The following is a 9,585-nucleotide window of genomic DNA, read 5'->3' as shown; positions in this document are numbered from 1 at the left end:
AAACATGATTGAGCCAAGGCTTTGTAATCTACTGACTGAAATAGATTCACAGCTGTAAAAATAGTGCTCCCAGTTTTCTTTTGTCTAGGCTGAATATAAAGGTGAAGCAAAGCCGAGTAATGAAATAGGCATTTTTTTTCCACTTCAAACCACGTTCTCACATGTTCAATCCACATTTTGTCCCTCCAGCCTCCCATTCCTGGAAATTTTCACCTTCACTCAATCTTTATGTCCATCTGCATTGATAAAGTTAAAAATCACACAACAACAGGTTATATAGTCTAACAGGTTTATTTGAAAGTACATGATTTTTTAACTTTGTCCACCCCAGTCCAACACCGGCCTCTCTGTATCTACTGCATTGATATGGAATTAGACAGGTTTTGCAGAAACACAAACCCTAATCCAATAGATAGGTATTCCAGACCAGACAACCTTTCTCCCACTCCTTCTTCATCTCACCATATCAATATATCCTTAAGTTTCTTCTCGCACATGTGATTATCATGGAATTGCCTCCTTAATACATCTGTGCTCTTCAGCTCAATCATTCCACGTGGTAGTGAGTGTTACATTCAAACCAACCCAACTGCCTCGACATTGAAGGGAGTACACAAGCCTCCAATCTCACGTGCCCCAACCCTGCAGTTATTACCTGCCCCTATGTGGGGCAGAGTTGCCAGATAGCACATTGGGCTCATCAGTTACCTCAGAACCCATCAGACCACAGTGGAACGTGAGCCAAGTCATCCTACAAAGAGGGACTTTCTACAAAGAAGAGGTCATTACCAGAGGATGCAGCCTCTAGTTGATCAGTTTAAGAACCAGAGGAAAGATGAAATTATTCAGTTACTTCTTGTGGAATACACTGCATAAAGGTGTGTCAGAAGCAGATTAGGAACTTGGACATTAGATTTTTTTTAAAAATCAATGAAGCAAAAGAATTTATGGGTGGCACAGTGGCTCAGTGATTAGCCCTGCTGCCTCCCAGTGCCAGGGACCAGAGTTCAATTCCATCCTCAGGCAACTGTCTCTGTGGAGTTTGCACATTCTCCCCATGTCTGCGTGGGTTTCCTCCAGGTGCTCTGCTTTCCTCCCATAGTCCAAAGATGTGCAGGTCAGGTGGATTGGCCATGGGAAATGCAAGGATAGGATAAGTCAAAATGGATGCTCTTCGAAGGGTCAATGTGAGTCATAGAGATGTACAGCATGGAAACAAACCCTTTGTTCCAACTCATCCATGCCGCCTCCACCACTTCCTCTGGCAGCTCATTCCATACATGTACCACCCACTGTGTGAAAAAGTTGCCCCGTAGGTCTCTTTTATATCTTTCCCCTCTCACCATAACCTATGCCCTCTAGTTCTGGACTCCCCGACCCCAGGGAAAAAGACTTTGTCTATTTACCCTATCCATGCCCCTCAATTTTGTTTCCTTATGGGCTGCCTCTCTACCTCATCAATAAGACTGTGTGTGAAAGGCTAATGCAGCTCGATGAGAAGTTGTCTCCATTCTGCACAATGGACAGCAAACTCTTCCCAGTCTTTCCAAAGAGTACCCCCTACAAAGATAGGGATTACATATGTGTCCCACTGCCCAGTGCTTCCAGTAAAGAATTCAGAAGAATGAGGGAGGATCTCATAGAAAGGATGTAACAGTCAAGTTCTGCAAGGGTTACAAACACTTCACAGATAGACAAGTTGGCAGCAAGTATGTGAGAAAATATGCTGCTGCTCATCTTGAGGAGACCACAAAATAAAAACAGTACTATTTAAACAGTGAAAGCTGTAAAAAGTTGTACAGAAAGGGAATTGTACAGAAAATACAGAGAGCTAGCACAGTTGCAATAGGTAATCAGGAAGGGTAACGGAATTAGTGAGTTTTGAGAAGATTTGTAGCTTAGGTTAAGGTTCTGAATGTAAGTTTGCTCACTGAGCTGGATGGTTCAAACCTTCCAACTCAGTAAGCACTTACACCCAGGGTAATGGAATACTGTTCCTTATTTCAAGCTGTTTGCAGGACAAGAGTTTGGAGTCAATGTCTTAGGGCAACTGTAAAAGTGCAAGTGAGACCACATCTGGAGTAATGGGAGCAGTTTTGGTTCCCTTATTGAAGGAAATACATCACTTCATTGGAGACATTTCAGAAAAGATTCACTGAAATGATCCCTAATTTGGAGGAAATATCTTTTAATCGAAGACTTGACAGGTTGAGATCTATTCATTGGATTCTGATCTCATTGAAACATAGAGGATTCTTAAGAGGTTTGACAGCGTAAGTGACGAGAGGATGTTTCCCATTAGGGGGGAGTGTCAGAACAGACTCTTAATGGGTCAGGGAATCAAGGGTTACATTTCTGAATTAGCAATTTAAAGGCAACCCAGAGATGGGCAAGGGTTTCATTAGCAAATGAGCTGGGATGAGGTGGAAAGAAGAAAATCTTTAGAGATTGAGATTTCTAGTGTATGTGAATAAGTAGATGTGAGGTCAGATGTTCATGTTGGGGTCAGATATGAGAGCAATATTATGAATAGTGTAGTTCAGCTTCAGGCAGTTCCCAGCAAGAGGGTGGGACTCAGCATTAAGGGGAAGGAAGTTGTAATAATACTGGAAGGCAATGGGGTTAACCATCACAAAGTTTTACTGGAGGAAATTTCAGCTAATTGAATAGTAGAAGCATGATAAGCAGTTTGATAACTGAGTAACAATGGAGCAATGGACAAGGATAGTGGGGAGGTAGAGCTGGACATTGTCAGTGTACATGTGACACTAACACTGTGCTTTTGGACGATGTCACCTCCTGGCAGTATGTAGGCGAGAAACAGGAGTGGCTAAGAATAGATCTTTGAGAGACACCAAATACAAGGAATTCAGAAAAGAAAGAGAGAATGGAGATGGAGCAGGATTTTCCAACGATGGTGAGGTCAAATATTGTTTTAACAGATCTGCTGAGAAGGACATAACCAGAAAAGGGATAGACAGAACAAGGAACAATATCTGTGAATTGATGAGGAGGAGAAAAGAGAGAGTTGGAATGTCTGTAGTTTAGCAAGAATAGGGTAAAAGGATCAAGATGAACTCTGATATGACCTGACGAGAGACTGGAGGAAGATCCAAGTTTTGTATTAAAACAAGGAGCACCATGCAAAGCGTTTGGCTTGGTGAGCTAGTGGAAGGGAGGGAAGTAGCAAAGGCAGCTGATTGGATTGTCTCAATTTTAGTGACAGAGAAACTCCATGTGCTCCTCACTCTTGTTGTTGGGGAGGATGGAAGAGACAAGATGATGGACAGTGTTTTGGACATCAACAAAACCTGTGTTAGTGATATTTAAAAGTGACTAAACAAACCTGATGTATTTAATTTTTATCCAGACTATTAAAACGTAAAACTGAAGTCCAGATTTGGCAGATGGTGCCTGTGAATTCAAGAAAAAAATAACTGGAATTAAGAATCTACTGATTGCCATGTAACCATTGTCAGTGGCAGAAAAATCCCTAATGTCCTTTAGGGAAAGAAATCTGCCAACCTGACAGTGGCCCAGCAAGTCACTCATTGTATTACTCACTGCAAAGTCTCAACAAAGGAATGAAACTGGATGGACCACATGACATCTACCAATGCACCAGAAAATACAACCACAGCATCAGCCTTCTCAGCCCTGCAACACCCTTCACACTAACATAGAATATTACAGCACAGTACAGGCCCTTTGGCCCTCGATGTTGCACCGACCTGTGAAACCAACTTGAAGCCCACCTTACCTACACAATTCCATTCTCGTCCATGTGCCTATCCAATGACCATTTAAATGGCTTTAAAGTTGGCGAGTCAACTACTGTTGAAGGCAGTGCGTTCCACGCCCCTACTGAGTAGAGGAACTACCTCTGACGTCTGTCCTATATCTATCACGCCTCAATTTAAAGCTATGTCCCCTCGTGCCAGCCATCACAATGTGAAGAAAAAGGCTTTCACTGTCCACCGTATCTAACTCTCCGATTATCTTATTTGTCTCTATTCCGTCACCTTTCAACCTTCTTCTAACAAAACCAACCTCAGGTCCCTCAGCCTTTCCTCATGCAACATCCTAATAAATCTCCTCTGAAGCTTCCACATCCTTTTCATAATGTGGTGACCAGAATTGCATGCAATACTCCAAGTGCGGCTACACTAGAGTCTTGCACAGCTGCAGCTTGACCTCGTGGCTCCGAAACTCCATCCCTCTAACAATAAAAAGGTAACACACTGTATGCCTTCTTAATAACCCTATCAACATGAGTAGCAACTTTCAGGGATCGATGTACTTGAACACTGAGCTACTCAGCTACATTACCAAGAATCTTAAGTAGCCTAGTACTCTGCAGTCCTGTTACTCCTTCCAAAGTGAATCGCCTCACACTTTTCCACATTAAACTCAATTTGCCATCTCTCAGACCAGCTCTGCAGCTTATCCATGTCCCTCTGTAACCTATCCACAACTCTACTGACCTTAGTGTCATCCACACATTTAGTAGCCCATCCTTCTATGCCCTCACCCAGTCATTTCTATAAATGACAAACAGCAGTGGACCCAAAACAGATCCTTGCAGTACACCACTCATTACGGAACTCCAGGATGGGATTTCCCATCAAAAACCACCCTATGTTTTCTTTCAGCTAGCCAAATTCTAATCTAAACTGCTAAATCACCCTCAATCCCATGCCTCGTATTTTGTGCAATAATCTACCGTGGGGAACCTTATCAAACGCCTTACTGAAATCCATATCCACCACATCAACTGCTTTACCCTCATCCACCTGTTTGCTCACCTTCTCAAAGAACTCAATAAGGTTTGTGAGGGACGATCTACCCTTCACGAAACCTTGTTGACTATCCCTGATCAACTTATTCCTTTTTAGATTATTATAAATCCGATCTCTTGTAACCCTTTCCAAAACTTTAACAACAACCAAATTAAGGCTCACTGGTCTACAATTACCAGGGTTGTCTATGCTCCCCTTCTTGAACAAGGGGACATTTGTTCTCAGTGTCAGAATAGTCTTCTGACACTATTCTCGTAGATAATGACAACATAAAGATCAAAGGCAATATCCTCCATGGCTTCCCAGACAATCCTTGGATAAATCTCATCTGGCCTAGGGGCCTTATCTATTTTTATGTTTTCCTTGTGTGCCTCAATCCCATCGTCTAATATCCTGTATCTTCGTATTCACCTTGACAACATTGTCTGTGAATACTGGTGAAAAGTATTCATTTAGTGCTTCTCTTTCTCCTCTGACTCCACATACAACATCCCACTGCTATCCTTGATTGGCCCTGATCTTACTCTTCTTATTATTTTATTCCTCATATACTATAGAAAACTTTAGGGTTTTCCTTGATCCTATCCGGCAATTACTTCTCATGTCTCCTCCTGGCTCTTCTTAGCTCTCCCTTTAGGTCTTTTCTGGCTAACTTGTAAATTTCAAGCATGCTAACTCAGCCATCACATCTCATCCTAACATAAGCCTTCGTCTTCCTCTTGACAAGAGATTAAACTTCCTTCGTAAACCATGGCTCCCACGCTGAACAACTTCCTCCCTGTCTAACAGGTGCAGACTTATCAAGGACCTGCAGTAGCTGGTCCTTGAAAAAGCTCCACATTTCAATTGTGCCCATCCCTTGCAGTATACTCCCCACCCTACTAATCGTAAATCTTGCTTAATTGCATCATAATTGCCTTCCCTCCAGCTCCGCGGTATATACCTATCCCTATCCTTCATAAATATAACCAATTTGTGGTCATTATCACCAAAGTGCTCACCTACTTCCAAATCTAACACCTGGCTGGGTTCATTATCCTGTACCAAATCTAGTGTGGTCTCACCCCTTGTTGGCCTGTCGACATACTGTTTTTTGGATCAGTGGTGCTGGAAAAGCACAGCAGGTCAGGCAGCATCCGAGGAGCAAGAAAATCAATGTTTCGGGCAAAAGCCCTTCATCAGGAATAGAGGCAGGAAGAGAGATAAAAAAGCCTCCATGCTTCCGGACCTGCTGTGCTTTTCCAGCACCACTCTGATCTAAACTCTTATACATACTGTGTCAGGAAACCCTTCTGCACACATTGGACACAAACTGACCCATCTAAAGTACCTGTACTATAGTATTCACAGTCAATATATGGAAAGTTAAAGACCCCATAACAACTACCCTGTCACACTCGCTCCTATCAAGGATCATCTTTGCTATCCATTTGTCTACATTTCTGGAATTATTCAGAGAAAACTCCCAACAAGGTGACCTCTCGTTTCCTGCTTCTAACCTCAGCCCATGCTATCTCAGTAGACGAGTCCTCAAATATCCTTTCTGCAACCGTAACTGTCCCAGAACTTTTAAATTACATTCTCAAGTTAGCTCAGCTTTTTAAACAGCTGAGCTAACTTGAGAATGTAATTTAAACAAAGTTCTGGGATTTATATATCAAAGAATATAAAGCAGCATATCTGATTATAAAAGATGAAAGTTTAATCTAAGTTTGTTTACTGTATCACACCTCCATGACGCTGGACTCGTTTGGCTATAACTTCTTTGGACATGATCTTAACTTCCACAATCACCTGATAAAAGGAGCAGCGCTCTGAAAGCTAGTGCTTCCAAATAAACCTGTTGAACTATAACCTGGTGTTGTATGATTTTTTTAAACTTTGTCCACCTCAGTCCAACACCAGCACGTCCAAGTCAAATTCGACTGTAACCTGATGTTGTCTGATTTTAAACTTGCTAAATCAAAATCCAGAAGAAACAAACAGGATTTTGTTTCCCTTTTTGGCCAAAAAGGTTGGCGCCTGCGCATGTATCCCGCGGATCATTGCCCCCAATAAACATGGTGGTGGTAACTCGGGCCTATCTCTATCTGAGGACCTTTCCCATTTGCTGCAAATACGGGACTCGCAGTTTCAAATTTGTGTTTCCCGCTGTACATCGAGTGTGTGTAAAACCTCTCGGTCCATACTAACATCATTTCCCTCGACCTTTCCGCTGTTTTCCATTTACTTACCGGATCCCACGTTCTCTGTAACTTCCCAAACCTCGGGCGCTGCACCACTGCGCAGTGCAGCAGTATCACGTGATGTACCCTAGTCCCACCCCTCACACACTCTGATTGGCTGAAGGTCAACACGGTCCTGCAGTCCCGCCCCCTCTGCTCCTATTGGTACCGCGCGCTCATCCTCTACCGGGGGAGAAGGGCGAAGTGGAGCATGCGCAGTGCTTTCCGTTGTCACGATAAACTGATGTCGATTGTCTTCCGGACCTTGCTTTTGCAGCACAGGAGGTAAACTAAACTTCGAGACATTATCGGAAAGATGTTAGTGACAGATCCTGGCATTTTAAGTCATGTTTGGAAAGGAGAGTCCTGCAGGTAAAAGCTAAAGATAGCTCGTGACACTAGCCTGTCAGCGAATAGAGAAATGTTGGGGAAATAAATGTGATAAATATAGCAACCCGGAGGGAAAAGGAAAACTATTACAATAATGAGGAATTTGCAGAACATCACATGGTTCAGTGAGGTGGGGTTGTTCATATGATGTGACTTGGCAGAGGGAGAGGGGTCATCAGAAGAACAAAAGAGATTCTCGAGAAAGGTCTGTGCAATGGAGAACATGGAAGTGGAAAGAAGATTCAAAATCCAACAGAGAGGAAGGAAGAAAGCTTGAAGACCGATGCTGCAAAAGCTTCGAGAAGTCCTTCCAGTGCTCTACCGTCTAGTTATTGACATCAGCAGTATAACCCGAATTCAACTCAAAATAGCTGTCTGAGTTTGTCATTGTAGTTTGCTTGGCAACAGGTAAACTCCTCCACACCTTGTCTGAATGAAGCTGATAGTTGGTTCACAACTCAGTTTTGCTGCCAAGTCTGCTCCAGCCTGTAAAGGTCCACATTTAATCAGACAATACTAAATCCCAACCCAGGCTGGGAGCCAAACTGCACTCTCTCACCACTGACTCCACCCCTCTCCCTGGCTGAGGCTGAACCAGACTGTTCACAGCTGTGGTGAAATATTTCACCCCAAAATGAGCTTCCAACCACATATTCCCCATCATCACAAAGACCACATATATTTCAACCCCTGTAACAACTCAGTTTATCTATAGCTAAATTCTCATGCTACCTCCAGACTTAATTCTCGAAACACACTCCTAGCTGGGCTCCCATATTCCACCTCCCTGTCATCTTCAGGTCATCCAAAAATTTGCTGTCTGTGTGTTTCCATGCACCCAGTGATGTTCACCCTGTGCTCACTAATGTTTACATTTTCTGGGTAACGAAGCATCAAGATATTGAAATTCTTATCCTTATTTTGAAATTTTGCCGTCACACCTCTCTCAGTACTCCCGTCCAGCCTCACAATCCTGAAGAAGGGTCACTGGACTTGAAACAATAACTCTGCTTTCTCTCCACAAATGCTGACAGACCTGCTGAGTGTCCCCAGCAATTCCTGTTTCTGTTCCTGATATCCAGCATCCATAGTTCTTTTGGTTTTTCCTCCAAACTATTTGCCCACTCTGAATTCCAAGCTCCTGTGGATTTCTGATTTTAATTCTCCTACCTTTTTCACTTCTTACATGTTTTTAGTTTCCAAGGCTGTAAGCTCATGAATTTACTCCCTTAACCTCCCCGATTTTCAATGTTCCTTTGTTTATTCAGGATACTCCTTAAAATATACCCCTTTTGGCCCAGTTTTTGTTCACTTGCCTTAATATGTCCATATGTGCCTGGTGTCAAATATTGTTTTGTGACAACCTTGTGTAACATATCCGAGTGTTGCATTACATCAAAAATGTGAAAATATACAAATTGTTGTTCATTTGGACAAATATCACTGGGCCTTTACTAGAATTTGATAATTCCTTACCTAACAGCATTGCAGACCACACATACTGCAGCAGTTCAGGAAGGTCAAACATCATCTTCTGAGGATTGGCAATATATACTGATCCAAAGTTAATGTTTCAGGATATACTGAATGAATGACAGAGAATAAACATTGTGCAGAATTTTTTGGTTAATATAAGCTCAGAAGCAGAACAGAAAAGACTGCCTTAAGAAAAATTCCTGACTATTGAGTATACTGTGGGAAGATAAAGCTTCTAAATCCATAGCATATTGTTATGACATAGGGTAAGCCCATCTGCTTAATTTAAACCAGCAACACAGAAAAGATTTATCCTGTGCAGTAATCTATGAAAATTTGACAGGCCAAGAACTATTTAAAGTAAAAATTAACAACTTTATTTCTTAAAGTGTAACAGAACTAACTAACTAACAACTATTTAAAACTCCTTCCTCTAACCTGTCATTTATTTTCCTTCTATAATACTAGTCCAATAAAACCCCCAATAAAGATTTACTAAAAAATTCAAATTTTAAGACTAGCCAGTATCAAATCTTCTCATTATATCTTACTCTGTAACGTTGCTCTCTAGGTCTGTATTGATATTTTTCTCTGTGCAAACTCCTTCCCTAGACAGGTACCTCTCAGAGATTATGACTCGCAGCCTACATCTGTTGGTCTTTTGGCAGTTCTCCCCCAACTGTTCAATGTTTCTT

The 9,585-nt window shown here is 42.1% G+C and overlaps 1 protein-coding gene across 5 annotated transcripts in view; it reads right to left on the bottom strand.

Annotated features, from left to right (window-relative positions):
- Window positions 1-8,914, bottom strand: part of LOC122564683 (zinc finger protein 239-like) — an 88,109-nt gene extending 79,195 nt beyond the window's left edge. For 3 of the 5 annotated variants that reach the window (XR_006315971.1, XR_006315970.1, XM_043719775.1), the window contains exon 1: window positions 7,034-7,116. The gene's annotated coding sequence lies outside the window, so the exon portion shown is untranslated. Of the gene's footprint in view, window positions 1-3,346; window positions 3,415-7,033; window positions 7,117-8,890 lie in introns of those variants that run through there. The other 2 variants (XM_043719778.1, XM_043719779.1) reach the window with 2 other exon arrangements.
- Window positions 8,915-9,585: the final 671 nt, after the last annotated feature.

This window comes from Chiloscyllium plagiosum, chromosome 30 (assembly GCF_004010195.1).
Source record: "Chiloscyllium plagiosum isolate BGI_BamShark_2017 chromosome 30, ASM401019v2, whole genome shotgun sequence".
In the NCBI taxonomy this organism is placed as follows: Eukaryota; Metazoa; Chordata; class Chondrichthyes; order Orectolobiformes; family Hemiscylliidae; genus Chiloscyllium; species Chiloscyllium plagiosum.
The sequence above is the reverse complement of the archived record's forward strand: the minus strand, read 5'-3'. Positions and strand labels throughout refer to the sequence as shown.